At 40.4% G+C, this 15,287-nt stretch overlaps 1 long non-coding RNA gene across 2 annotated transcripts in view; it reads left to right on the top strand.

The window, feature by feature from the left end:
* The first annotated feature begins 299 nt into the window (after positions 1-299).
* LOC138416997 (uncharacterized) overlaps positions 300-15,287 on the top strand; it is an 86,715-nt gene continuing 71,727 nt past the window's right edge. The window contains exon 1 of one of the 2 annotated variants that reach the window (XR_011247930.1): positions 300-625. This is a non-coding gene — a long non-coding RNA (uncharacterized lncRNA). The remainder of the gene's footprint in view (positions 626-15,287) is intronic. The other variant, XR_011247929.1, reaches the window with a different exon arrangement.

Consider the following 15,287-nt stretch of genomic DNA (forward strand, 5'->3'; position numbering starts at 1 on the left):
AATGGCTTGAAGAACCTTTAGTAGTTATCAGTTCTACACCATGAAACAGAGTGTTCATAGCATCCTGTTACTCTTTAAAAAGACATTTCGAGTCTGGAGGGTTCACAGATTGAAATATGTTAACATGCAGGACATGAATCTGTGTACACAAAATACTAGGGCAGATGGTGAAGTCATTGTGAATAAAAATAGGTCTATTTCTCACACAAATTCCTTCGCAGAGGCATTCAGATATCAACAAGGAAGCTGAAAACACCCGGTGAAACCTGGCCCGGCACAGTGACACCCTGCCCTGCGGTGACACACAGGATAGTGACAGGCAAATCTGTTTCAGCCTGCAGCTCTATCTGCCGAGGACTCGCAATAATTTCTGTTATCTGTCATTTTTCTGTGCCACCTAGCTTACTTGGCTGTGTTGTTGGAATCTCTGAGTGGAGACTGAATGAAAGCAGCGTTTGTTTGCTGTGATTGGATCAGCTGTGATTGGATCAGTTACTCAGGGAGCCGAGCTATGCGAAGGGCCCGAAACCCACTCCACCCTGAGTCAGAGGTGGAGCATCCCTGGAGACCTGTTCTCATGACTCACCAGCTGCTATCTGCAAACAGCCTCTGGGGGAAATGCCAAGTAAGTGTTTACTCTCCACGGTTACTTCACCCTGCCACTCTTGCCTTGTTTTGGTTTGAACTGAAGAAACAACCACTAAAGTGAGAACAAAATGTGGTCAAGAATTTGTGCTTTCTCCTGATTATGAGGCTCTTTGGAGAGTCACATGTGACTTCCCTGGGCTGGTCTGGGGATTTGCCTTTAGAGGGAATATGACAATCCAGGAAACAAAGATACAAGTCATCAGTGTGAGGGAAGAGCTGGTTGGGATGGTGTGTGGGGTGGCTGATATACTTGTAGTATAAATCATGTTTATTGGTGCCATTCTTAAATAGAAGGCATTATAAATGAAGTCACATGATTTTATCTGTTTTTTTTTTTTTAATACTGCTTTTAGGTTAACTTTTCCTTAAAGATTTTTTTTTTCATAGCAGTTTTAGATTTGCAGAAAAATTGAGAGGAAGGTATAGAGATTTCCCATATTCCCTCTGTACTCCCCAAAGCCTCCCCATCAGTATCCCTACCAGATGGTCCCTGTGTTACAGCTAATGAACCTACATGGACACGTCATCATCACCCGGAGCCTATAGCTGACATGGATCACTCTTGGTGTTGTACGTTCTGTGGGTTTGGATAAAAATATAATGACATGTATCCACCATTACAGTGCTAAAAAGAGTAGTTTTACTTCCCTAAATATACTCTGTCTTCTTCCTTGTCCCCCCTTCCCCCCTCTCTAGCAATCCCTGATACTTTATATTCTCTACATAGTTCTGCCTTTTCCAGAATAGCATAGGGTTGGAATCGCATGTTTGTATAGTTTCACTCTACACACTCTTAGAGGGATGGACAGGTTAAATACCAGGCAAGTGTTAAATGAAAAACAAAAATGCTTAAGCTTGGAAATGACAAGTTCTTATTTATAAGTGTCACAAAATTTCATCCTATGTATTTTTGAATCGTATGTTCTACACATATATGGATTCATTTTAAAGCAATTATCCCAGGTTTTTAAAGCAGATTTAAGAATATGATATGGTATAAAAAAGTCTAGACTAAGTTTTAATAGTTGATGATGAAATCTCATAAAATAACACAACAACCGTTGAGGTTATTAATGCTTGATTTTCATGCCTCATGGTTCAGAATCTGCCATCAGGAAATACTGTGTAAGCCTGTTTGCTTTCAAATTAAATTTTTTCCCTTGTTTTCTTTTCAGTCTATTTGGTTCCCTAACTACCACTGTTGAGGCAGATATTTTAATTTGGTTATGGCCAAGGCAAGGCTGTGTTTATCACATTGCCCACATTTTTCCTTCAGACCAGCACATGTAACTGAATTCTATGGGTGCTATTGAAAGCATGTCTAAGAAAGGCATTGGGCCTCAGTGTCTTTTACTGACTGTAAATAAATTGGTTGTGAGACTGGAGATCTGAGGGCTTTATTATATCAAAGCTGGCTCTGGGAAAATGCTGAATTTCGTAAATAATAACAGCCAAAAGAAACTCAGATGTGCCAACTTCTGAAGCAAATTGGGACTTCGAATAACTTCCAAAGGAAGAAATGCTTTTACCAGCTGTAGAATTAAAATGCAGATGTTAGTCACACTTTGCGCTCTTCATTAAAATAAAACACTGACAAATGCAAAATCATTTGTAAAAGTATGTGTGTGTGTGAGTGCTGTGTCTATTCTGCATGTCCAGCTCTTTGTGACCGAATGGACTGTAGCCCACCAGGCTCCTCTGTCCATGGGGCTCTCCAGGCAAGAACAGTGAAGCGGGTAGCCATTCCCTTCTCCAGGGGATTTTCCCAACCTAGGGGTTGAACCCCCCCATCTCCTGCAGCTCCTGTATTGGCAGGTGGATTGTTTACAGTCTGAGCCACCACATACACACATATATATATACATACTGTGTACTCTTCATATAGAAAACTACATGTATATAAATATATACACAAACATAGACATGCATTTAAAAAGCATAGTACTAGGAAAAATAAGATATATACAAGTGTAGTAAGGTACATATGCAATATAAAAGTACACATGTAACATTAATATTATTAATACATATAGTGTTTTAACACATACAATGTAACATTGTTAATATTAATAGTGTACACTCAGTATATAGACTAATATATTTTAAAATATATTCTATATTAATGTATAATCTTCCAATGCACATTGTACTATATACTAGTATGTTTTTAAAAAACCGAAAGAAGCTTAGGTTCTCTGTGTGTCCCTACATGTGACATCCATATTTTTCCTGGTTTCTCTATCTGTGGTCACGGTATTCTTTATCTGAGAACACATTTCTCAGTGCAGTCTGAAGGTCACCAGGCTGGGGATCTCTGAGGAGAGGAAGGACCACAGGATTTTGTGATTTTGTAAACAATCTCCTTGGAGATTCCTACTAAGAGCGGATGAAGGATCACCAGGTACTTACTGAAGGTGAACAGTAGGGGGCAGAGGTGTCCACAATTCTGTTTTGCCGGCTCTGCTGCTCTGAGGCCAGGAACTTTGACTTCAGACTGCTTACCACACAGAGTTTTTAGGTGAAGATTTCTTGTCTGTTCTCTTTCCAGCCTTGAAACAAATAACTTTTTATCTTGGTGAAGGTAATACAAGTTCTCCAAACAAAATTTGAAAAATATCTAAGGTACAAAAATAGAAACAAAACCAAAAATGACCACTGAAATTTCCATCGTCAAAGAATAAATATTCTGATAATATTGTATTAGTTGCCTGTATACTTGTGTGTGTGTATATGTGCACATATGCAAAATTATAGTATGTACATAATGAAGTGAAAGAAAGTGAAATGAAAGTGTTAGTTGCTCAGTTGTGTCCAACTCTTTGCAACCCCGTGGACTGTATACCACCAGGCTCCTCTGTCCATGGAATTCTCCAGGCAAGAATACTGGAGTAGGTTGCCATTTCCTTCTCCAGGGAATCTTCCTGACCCAGGGATCGAACCTGGGTCTCCTTCATTGCAAGCAGATTCTTTACCGTCTAAGTCACCAGGGAAGCTTATGTACATAATACATACAATAACATATCAAATTACATTTTATATATCCTATTTATATCATATTATATATATCATATTCATTCACACACATACAGTTTTCAAAAATACAGATTGCTCTGAAATACTCAATTACATTTTGTTTCCTTTCTCATCTAATCTGTGTCTGGGTGGCCAACAGATAAAATTCCTTACAAAATATACCAGGCTAAGCACTCAACCAAAGGAGTTCAATACTGTAGTGGCCTCAGGTTACATGAAGGAAAAAGAAGATGTATTTCCCTTTTCTTTTTTTCAGCACGTCTGGGTCACAGAGACCCAGGCACCAGTTCATTACAAACTCACGTTCTATTATATTTGTTGCAAAAAGCCTCAAGTTGCTTGAGAATGTCAAAATCTTAACACACTCTATTGTCTGCGAGCTCTGGTGTGATGTTCACTACTCTTGTATGAATTTTGTGCCTTAGAAATGTCTGTCTTGGATATTCTACCCTCTTGAAGACATGTTTCCTTCAGGTTTTACTTGAAATATTTTTTATTTTTTTTTGTTCCCTATTGGGTAACTAGGAAAGCTTGACTAATATAATTGTTTAGACTGCCAGGAGTCAACAGTCAGAAATTAGATCAGCTAAACTGACTCTTTCCCTTAATAAATATTTAGTGAAATCCTACTACCATCTGACTCGTGGACGAATGTTAAACAAGGTGGACTCTGCCAATGTTCTAGCCTCTGCCCGAAATGCCAGTCATGGCAACAAAGTGGTGTTTTTCTCCATAACTTTTATGTACGCTAAGAAAAACCTTATTCTGAGTGTTACTGACTCAGGGACACAAGCCTTTGAGAATTTGCAGGTCTACAGGGAGGCTGGGAGTGTAGTTAGTCCCAGGGTTACACCTCAGAGTACCTGCCTTGTGCTCTTGGGGCCTACTGAAGTGTTGTAAGGCCTTCCCATAAACACTGAGCCAATTAATTTAATCAAATTAACTTAATTCAGTTAACATCAGATTCTGTGAGAGAATTTGTTAAATATTCTTGTGGATTAAAAAAGATCTTCTCATTCAAGACATGTTACTGGAAATCAGATATCCATGTGCAAAAAGTAAACAGCATTAGGAAATAAATCTTACTTTATGTGGCACTGCATGTAAAAAAGCAAAACTTTAAAAATGTAGAAGAAAAATATGCAAGTCTCTTTATGTCCAGAAGGGAAAAAACAATTACTTAAACCAACTGTAAAGGAAAAAAAAATGAATGCAGTCAATTTATCAATAAACAAAAATTAGTATATTAAATGGGCTTCCCTTGTGGCTCAGATGGTAAAGAACCCATCTGCCAATGCAGGAGATGGAAGAGATTCGGGTTCAATCCCTGGGTCAGGAAGATCCCCTGGAGAAGGAAATGGCAACCCACTCCAGTATTCTTGCCTGGGAAGTCCCATATGGATAGAGGAGCCTGGCAGGCTACAGTCCACAGGGTCACAAAGAGTCGGACACGACCGAGCAACTGAACAACAACAGCAATATATTAAATATTTGATTAAAAGTCCCCAAATAACAAGCCACAAATGGGAAGAATCAATAGATTGACAGTGCATGTAATCTCTAAATAAAACTAGCAGTCAAACTACTTGAAGTTCTCTAACACAGTTCTTAGAAAAAGAACAGGAAAGGGGGGAAAAAGTGAAGAATAAGAAGAGCAATTCACGGAAGAATTTTTATCAGTCAATAAAGTGATGCAGAAGTGTTAAAATAGTGAAAAAAGTGGAAATAAACTGAGTGTTGATTAGCAGAATAGATGAATATAGTTTTGTATTTGTAAACTATATTATTTCCTGAATTTTTGTGTTGCTGAAATTGTTTATTAAAATAGTCTTTCCTGGTCGCCATGAAATTTTTTCATCTTGTTTTATGTCCCTGGATATGTTCTAGTGTTTTTGAGTTTATAGTCTATGGGAACTTGAATAGAATTTGTATCCTACTGTGTTTGAAAATTGTATAAATCTCGATTATGTTGAATTGGTTCATAGTGCTTTTCAGGTCTACTATATCCTTCTCCTTTTCTGTATATTCATTCTAATAATTTTTGAGAGTTTGATATAGAAACTTCAACTAAAAATCTTAATTTATCTACTTAAAAAATAATTGTAGTAGAATTGAGTGGAACTATTTGTAACCTTGTTCTGTATTTTCCAAGTCTCCTGTAAATGTGTTATCATACTTTCATAATTTGAAAAATAAATAAAATATAAAGAAGCTAGTCTTTGTCCTTCTTCCAACAACTTATAAACAGAGCCGCTAAAAGGGTCTGGTGCTAGCCACTTAGGTTAAAATGTATGTGCCAATGGAGAGAAGTGGATTTAGTATCTTTGTTTACAATTTCTAGGGAATATGATTTTAAGAACAAAAGAACTGAACTAAACAAACTGAATTTATACAAAAGAAAATGTGTGCTTTTGATCAACAGCCTGATGCCCCTGAAATCTTAGGTATTTTCTGCCCAAGGAGGAGAGATCTAAATGGAAAGTTGCTTTCTAATCATGCATTTGTGTTTGAGTGAACTCTAATCTCAGGGAAGAGTGGTGAGTTCATGGAATATTAAGATCTGAAGAAAGGTAATTTCCAGGACAAAAATATGAGCCAGAAGGAAGGGACCAGATGATATTAATGTACCTGTTTGGAAGACAGGCAAGGTGGCCAAGTTTAAGGGCTGTGAGGAAGGTGATTAGGGAAAAAAGTCCAGACCACTGAGTGCCGAAGGGGGAAAAAAAAAAAAAAATCCGGTCACCATCTTCCAAAAATACGGATCTGATCTTACTCGCCTTCAACAGCTTTGCCCAGTTGCTTATATTTTTGGTTTCATACTCTTTCCAGAGCAAGTTTGGTAAGACTGAAAAGCTATTACTGTGATTCCAAAGCTTTGGCATAGATCATCTGTATGACTCTGCCCCTTGCCTCCTCTCTGGATATTTCTTGTGCTGTTCTAGCAGTCACTGAATATAGTGGGCAAAAAGATGATGTTGCTAATGGCTCTGAGATTCCATCTAAATTTAAAATAGCTCCTTGCAATTAACTCATAGGTAAATCTTTTTAATACCTTAAAATTCATAGAGGAGGTTCCAGTCCTGGATCCTGTGTATGACTCAGTGTTGTGCAGAGCCTAAAACCTCAGGGTGGGACCCAGGACATGCCAGACCAGTGACGACAGATGGAATTTCCTCATCTTTTAATTACTGCTTGTGAAGCAGATCAGTGGCCAAGGGGAACTGCATGTGATTTCACAATGCCATCGTGTCCTCGGGCTACCATCATGGCTGTACAGAATTTCAGGTGGTGGTAGTGATATTGCTGAGATTGCTTTTCAAGATTATTTTATTAAATTTATCTAGTCATTAGATTAGTTATTAGTCAATGTTATTAGTCAATAACATTGACTTCACGAAATGATTATTTGGTGCCATTTAGCAATAGGCTGTGTTGCACTGAAATGTTTTTATATTACAGGCAAAACAATGTAAAAATGGGACATCTTATCAATCTATGAACTTGTATTGAGTGAGATACAATCTTAACACTTTACAAAATTCAGGAGCAAAATCTATCGAATTTGTTTGAAAACATATATGAATGTTTAAGCAAGATGTGAGTTTATTTCTCCACTATGTAGCTGCAAATTTCTTTTTCATTTTCTTTATTTAATTTTTATTAATGAAGAACCCTTCACTTTAAATTTTAACTCCACATTTTTACATAGTTCCTAAGAGAAAATTAGTAAATAAAAACTGATGAGAGCAATAGGTGTTTTTCTCCCCAGCAACCTCTGATACATGGAGGATAGTCAGCGTCCCTTATGTCACAAAAACTGAGCTGAGAGCTTCATGCTTTACTGACTTGAGAGATCCTCAGTCTGTCAAGCCCCATAGACTGCTTTGTTTCCTAATTTGCATCATTATGGAAACAGAAGACTGTAGGATGAAAGTTTGGAGGATAGATTCTGGCTGTATAAGGTAGTGAAAGCTGGCTGACTATGGAGAGCAGTATGGAGTTTCTCTGAAAACTAAAAATAGAACTTTCATATGACCTGGTGATTCCACTCCTGCTGTGGCTGCTGCTGCTGCTAAGTCGCTTCAGTCATGTTCAACTCTGTGCGACCCCATAGACGGCAGCCCGCCAGGCTCCCCCATCCCTAGGATTCTCCAGGCAAGATCACTGGAGTGGGTTGCCATTTCCTTCTCCAATGCATGAAAGTGAAAAGTGAAAGTGAAGTCGCTCAGTCGTGTCTGACTTTTAGAGACCCCATGGACTGCAGCCTACCAGGCTCCTCCATCCATGGGATTTTCCAGGCAAGAGTGGGGTGCCATTGCCTTTTCCATCCACCCCTGAGTATATATCAAAACGAACAACCAAAACTGCCAACTTGAAAAGATACATGCACCCTTATGTTCATTGCAAAACTATTTACAACAGCAAAGACGTGGAATCAACCAAAGTGCCCATCAACAGAGGAACGGATAAAGAAGGTGTGGTACATACACACAATGGCATATACTACTCAGCCATAAAAGAATGAAGTAATACCATGTGCATCAGCATGGATGGACCCAGAGATTGTCAGACTATTGCTGGGGTCCTAAAGGACTGGAACCCAGTGGTCCAGAGTTGACCGATGAGAAAGTAAAGGAGAGGGAAAGAGGCTGATATTCCTTGGTTTACGCAGAAAGCCAATAAAGCCCCTGGCACGGGGCTTGCTCTGTTCACAGAGGCCTCAGGCGCCCTCTTGATGGGGTGAAGGCACAGAGCGCCTTCTCGAGAGGGTCTTAGAAGCCCGGGCAGGAAAGTGAACTCAGAGAGGCTCTGCGCTCCAAGGGATCAGCCTGAAAAAGAGAGAGTGGGAGAGAGAGACAAAGAGACAAAGAAAGTAAGACACGGTGACCAAAGCTCTGATGGAGCAGAGGTGTTTAACTCAACGTTGTGCAGGTGTTTATACTGCCTTACAAGATAGCTATTTTCAGCAGAGATATTACCATATGGTTCATAAAAAGGAAGAGGGTACTTATCACCAGATAGAAAAACTAATGAAGGAAATGCCTGGATTCCTCAGCCCCCAGGAGAGGCTTGCCTCTCCTCTTAATTCCTTATATTCAGGAATTAATAAGGAACAGAGAATTCTTGACAAATCCAAAACAGCACATAGGAAGCCTCCTGTTAAATGCTTCCTGACACTAAGTCAAGTAAGTCAGATAGAGAAAGACAAATATATGATATCACTTACCTGTGGAATCGAAAAAAAAAATGGTTTAAATGAGCTTATATACAAATCAGAAATAAACTCACAGACATGGAAACCAAACTTAGGGTAACCAAAAAGGAAGAGAGAGGAGGGATAAATTAGATGTTTGGAATGGACAGATACATACTACTATGTATAAAAGAGATAACCTGCAAGGACCTACTGCAGAGCACAGGGAACTATATTCAATATCTTGTAGTAAACTATAATGGAAAAGAATCTGAAAAAGAAATATTTGTATAACTGAATCATTTTGCTGTTCACATGAAATTAACATGAAAATTATACTGCGATTAAAGGAAGAAAAAAACCCCTCTCTGTCTAGAGGAGGCAGGTAAGCAAGGGAATATACAGCAGAGGTGCACATCCCAGTGGCCTGGACGATGTCAGACAGTCAAGATGCTGGGTTTAGGGAACACTAGCGACTTCACTTTCAATTTCACTTTCATGCGTTGGAGAAGGAAATGGCAACCCACTCCAGTGTTCTTGCCTGGAGAATCCCAGGGACGGGGGAGCCTAGTGGGCTGCCGTCTATGGGGTCACACAGAGTCGGACACGACTGAAGTGACTTAGCAGCAGCAGCAGCAGCAATCATGCCCAAGTTTTGCTCAGGTGGAAATACCTTCTTGCTCATAAACAAGCCCCCCCCTTCCTGAGGAAGGAGGAGGTCCTAGGAAATCAGAGAGGGGAAAATAAAATGAAAACGTAAGCTGAAATGGAGCTTTTGGATGGCGTAGTATATTGAGAACATGAGAAAGCAGAAGAGAATGGTGATCCAGGGAGCTGCTTACCCACGAAATGAATATTTATTGAGCAGGTTAATAGTCCCCTAGTCTATTGAGGCAGAATCCTGATTAGTCATACACTTCAGGTGACAGCCTTGCCAAAATACCCTCTAGATTAGCCAAGGGGGTGCACAGCCTTGCAAAGCAAATTCAAATATTACAGTGAACATCTTTCCAGAATGCACTGTCTTTCCTCTGACAAACCTTCTGCCTTCTGTTTTCACCTAGAGCATTATGCTTGAGATGGAAAGCGACAGTGTGTGTGCAGCCCTATTACTTTCACGTCAGGGGACTGATTACAGTGACAGACAGGTTTATAATGTGTCATGCTTCCCAACATAAAAGTCACATTTCTCCTAAAATCATTTAATATTTCATTCCTAGAATACTCAGTGATGTCAACAATCTGAGCCCTTTTACTTTGTGTTGTATAAAACAGAAAAAGAAAACATCAATATCCATCTAAATCCCACAGCTGTCACTTAAAATCAAGTAGCAGATAATAGCGCCTGGCAGCCACCAGAATGCTCAGTATTTTTATGATTCAGAAAACATCACAATAAGGTTAAACAAATAGTATTTTTTATTAAATGTCACTCAATCCTAGGGCTGCTTATTCATCTATTCATCTGTGTTTCACTCAAGTGACTCAAAGATGGTAGTTGCAATCAAAAGGCATCTTGAGCAGATACCTGCGAATTCTGTCAGTCTTACTTGGGAAGTAAAAGAATAATAAAATTAAAAAAAAAAACCCAGGGGCAGGTGCAGAAAAATGGCCTGATGAGATAGAAGGTAAAAACTTTGAGTCATGCATTGAATTTAAAGCAAATATTTTTTAAAGGTTAAGATTAGTTGGCAAAGAAACTTAGGAGTCCTACATGGCTCTTTCCTTTCTGAATCCATGCATTTTCTAACTATTATATATAGAATAAATAAACAACAAGGTCTTACTTTATAGCATGGGGAACTGTATTCAATATTTTGTGAAAAACCATAATGCACAAGGATATGAATATATATATATGTATTTATAACTGAGTCACTTTGCTATACAGCAGAAATTAGTGCAATATTGTAAATCAACTCTGCATCAATAATATTTAAAAAAAGAATCCATGCATTTTCTGCATAAAGAAGAACACAGGCAGTGTTCCTTTGACTGTGCTTTGCAGATATTGCCTTTTTTTTTTTTTTTTTTCACAAATTGAGGGTTGGTGACAACTCTGCATCCAGCAAGTAATCGGCACCATTTTCCCAAGAGCATCTGTTGCCTTTGTGTCTCTGTTGCATTTGTGAGAGTCGTTCAGTCGTGTCTGACTCTCTGTGACCACATGGACTCTACAGTCCATGGAATTCTCCAGGCCAGAATACTGGAGTGGTAGCTGTTCCCTTCTCCAGTGGATCTTCCCTACCCAGGAATCAAACCAGGGTCTCCTGCATTGCAGGCAGATTCTTTACCAACTGAGCTAACAGTGAAGCCTGGTATTTTGTAATTCCAGATATACTTCACACATTTTCATCTTTATCATATTTGCTATGATGACCTATGATCACTGATCTTTGCTCTTTTATGATTGTTTGAGGGGCCATGAAGTGAAGTGAAAGTCACTTGGTCGTGTCTGACTCTTTGTGACCCCATGGACTATACAGTCCATGGAATTCTCCAGGCCAGAATACTGGAGTGGGTAGCCTATCCTTTCTCCAGGGGATCTTCCCAACCCAAGAATCGAACTGGGGTCTCCTGCATTGCAGGCAGATTCTTTACCAACTGAGCTATCAGGGAAGCCCAAGGGGCCATGAACCCACCCTTAAATGATGGTTAACTTGCTGAATTGCTGAAATGATCACAAGTGACTTAGATCACCACATAAACTTTGTTGATAAAGCAGCAGTCCTCTGACAGTCCTTGAGTAAGCTGTACCTTTCCAATCTGGTGATCTACATTTTAAGCTTAGACATGATGCCCTTTGTGAAATCTTCCTTGATTCACAGACATGCCTCCTCCATCAACCATCAGGATCCAGTATTATAAGGATCAATTTGCTGATTTCCGCTGCTAGGCTTCCCAGGTGGCTCAGTTGTGAAGAATCCACCTGCAGTGCAGGAGACACGAAGTCTCAATCCCTGGGTCAGGAAGATCTGCTGGAGGAGAAGATGGCAACCCATTCCAGTACTCTTGGGGAAATCCCACAGACAGAGGACCCTGGCGGGCTACAATCTGTGGGGTCACAAAAGAGTCAGATACAACTTAGTGGCTAAACAACAACAACAACAGCAATAACAACAACTCTTAGACTGCACTCCTGGTTTGGGATTCAATGGCGTTTGATAAATATCCTTTCAGTGAGTGAATATGTCTACATGGTGCCTTGAAAGGAATTTGATTTTGTTGTTTTTAACCCTGAGGGCATAGTTGATACAGTTAAAACTACAGACAGCTCCCTGTAAGCCACGACTCATATGAGTCAGCATCACCATTCTTAAACATCCATTTGTGTTCCTAATTCCAAATTAGATAAAGACCAGCCTCTGGGGAAACCCCGTTCCTTAAAACAATGGCACAAGGACACATGTACATATCCATGTAAAGCTAGAGACTTCCAGGAGTAGAAATAAGTTGCGTATGTTTGGTTATGAAATCTGGGAAAAAGTCTGTGTACTAGGGTCTGAACTATAGTTTGAAAGTGTTTAATGGCAATCCACTCCAGTATTCTTGCCTGAAAAATTCCATGGGCAGAGGAGCCCCCAGTCCGTGGAGTGATGAAGAGTGGGACACGACAGAGCCCAGCACAGCACAGCAGAGCATTTACGGTTGGGATAGGTATCTTTAATTTGAATTTCTTTATTTGAAACACATGCAGTACCTCCACCACATTTCTTGTAAAGCATCCAGATTTGGAAAGTTCGTTATAAATTTTAAATGGTTGTCGAGAGTTTCCAGATCCTCCATAGAGCTGGCTTCTAGCTGACCCAGGGAGGGGCTGATTTTCTTAGGGCTCAGAGAGGAGGCGGGATGCTGGCATCACTTAGAATCCCCGCTACCATCTGTCCACTCATGTTCTGCCTTCCAGAACAGCAGCTGTGGTCAGTTCTTTAGACTAAGATATATTGGAATTGGAATGTTTGAAAATGGGCAGAAAATAATTATTCTACCAAATCTTAAGTGGTCATGACCCTAACCCTGAAGAAATTCCAGGAAACCAACTTTGGCTGAAACAAAATACCACGAGGTGTGTGATGAAAGTTGTGTGTTGGGATGCTGTTCCATTTTCAAATGTTCTCACTTTCAAGCAGCTCTTCACCTCTGCTGTGCTGCTTTCAAACATGTCGGCCAGTTCTTTGATCATCTTTCCATCAGGAGTTGGGATCTGATTCCCTTTTTCTTGAATATGATCTGGGCTTTGGATGAAAAGGATGAGGCTGGGATGGTGTTGAGTTATTTCTGACACCAGCTCCTAGTTTTCCTCCAGCAAACAGGGGGTGCAGCTGGGCAGCTCCCAGATGGTGGAGTTCCCACCTGTCTTGGTTCTTGAAAAGAAAGAAGCCAACACATTTTCAAGACCTTGACTCTGTAATCCTTAATTATTAGGCTTTCTAAAGGCAATGCAAGAAAAGGCAGAGGAATGTATGAAATAAGAAATGCAATCAGAATAAAAGTCTAGAGATTTTCTTCCTGCTGGAGTCATCTGGCCACTCCCTTCTTCTTCTCAGAGACAACAATCTTGTACGTTTGCTGGAAAAAAAAATGCTGGCACCAAAAGCCATCGAAGAAATTGATTTTTCTTCATGAGCAAATTTTTCTTTTTATATCTTATTTTCATTTTTAAGCCTCTATAGAAGATCCATTCTATGTTAGACAGGTTTTCCATCTTTTGGTTCATCTAAGCGGAGGATAAAATAATTGAAGAACTGGAATGACTTTCCATTGCCAGAAATGGAATGCATTAACATTTAAAATTCGCTAATTCCATTGATCCGCTGTGGGGGGACATTGTTTAAATTGTTCTGATTCTATCTCAGACTTGTGGGCAAGTGGGAAGCAAACCAGACCTGCAGGGGAATGAAACACTATGTTTAGGATGGAAGGAAAGGGCAGTGGGGAGAGCCAGTGTTGCCTTATTCCTTTCAAGTTCTTCTTTTCCTTTGTTCTTGCCTTTTTGTCTTTGCTAAGGAAGGGGTTATTCTGAATTCACCCTTGGCCCATCTTGCCTGTAGCGTAGATCAGCGGCAGAGACGGTTCGTTTGCCCTAAACTATGTTCCTGCCAGGAGAATCCAGACAGGCTTTGCATTGCTTCTCATTTCTATGGGGACTCGCTTTTTAGCTCCAGGAAGACTGATGACAAAGGAACTATTTTTGGCACCTCTAGGAAAGAAACACGCCGCAGCCTGTTATTTTCTGTAATCCTGCTGTTTGGAGAGAAAAGTGCCCACAAAGCCACACTTTATCAGATAGCACTAAATTCTCTCTGCGGGTTTGTTCACTCTTCTATCCACTTGGCCGCGGTGCATCATGTCAGGGTGAACCAGTCCCACTGGTCCTCTGGCCCAACAGAGGGACCCAGGGTGCGCTGCTCCTTTTGTCACACCCCAGGTTGTGCATCCTTCAGAAATCAATAAAAGGTTTTCAAGTGTTGAACAAGGATGTCTTTTCTCCTTTTTCTTTTTGTAGTTTTAAAACTACATTTAAACTTTTAAAAATACTCTATTTAGGGCTTCCCAGGTGGTGCAGTGGTAAAGCATTCTCTTGCCAATGCAGGAGACACAAGAGACACGGATTCGATCCCTGAGTCGGGAAGATCCCCTGCAGAAGGAAATGGCAACCCACGGCAGTCTCCTTGCCTGGAAAATTCCATGAACAGAGGAGCCTGGTGGGCTAGTCTGTGAGGTTGCAGTCAGACACAACTGAGTGACTGAGCACACAGACACAATATTTTATTTACATTTTAATATATCCCATGTTTCCATGTGAATTCAATTTCTTTTTCTTAAACTATGTTTAAATTTATTTTTCAGTTGGAGGATAATTGCTTTACAGTGTTGTGTTGGTTTCTGGCATGTAACCACCCAAATCAGGCATGGCTTAGTTCAGTTCAGTTCAGTCACTCAGTCGTGTCCGACTCTTTGCGGCTCCATGAACTGCAGCATGCCAGGCCTCCCTGTCCATCACCAACTCCCGGAGTTCATCTAAACTCACATCCATCGAGTCAGTGATGCCATCCAGCCATCTCATCCTCTGTCGTCCCCTTCTCCTCCTGCCCTCAATCCCTCCCAGCATCAGAGTCAGGCTATAACCACCCAAATCAGTCATGGCTGTATATATATATATACCCCCTCCCTCCTTAGCCTCACTCCCACCCAACCTCCTGCCATCCCACCCTACTAGATCATCACAGAGCCCCAGGCTGGGCCCCCTGCCCCCAGCAGCTTCCCACTGGCTATCTGCCTTATACATGGTAGTGCATGTATGTCGATGCTGCCTTCTCAGTTCATCCCACCCTCTCCTTCCCCTGCTGTGTCCACAAGTTTATTCTCTACACCTGCCTTTCCATTCCTTCCTTGCAAATAGGTTCATCAG

This window comes from Ovis canadensis, chromosome 13, assembly GCF_042477335.2.
Source record: "Ovis canadensis isolate MfBH-ARS-UI-01 breed Bighorn chromosome 13, ARS-UI_OviCan_v2, whole genome shotgun sequence".
In the NCBI taxonomy this organism is placed as follows: Eukaryota; Metazoa; Chordata; class Mammalia; order Artiodactyla; family Bovidae; genus Ovis; species Ovis canadensis.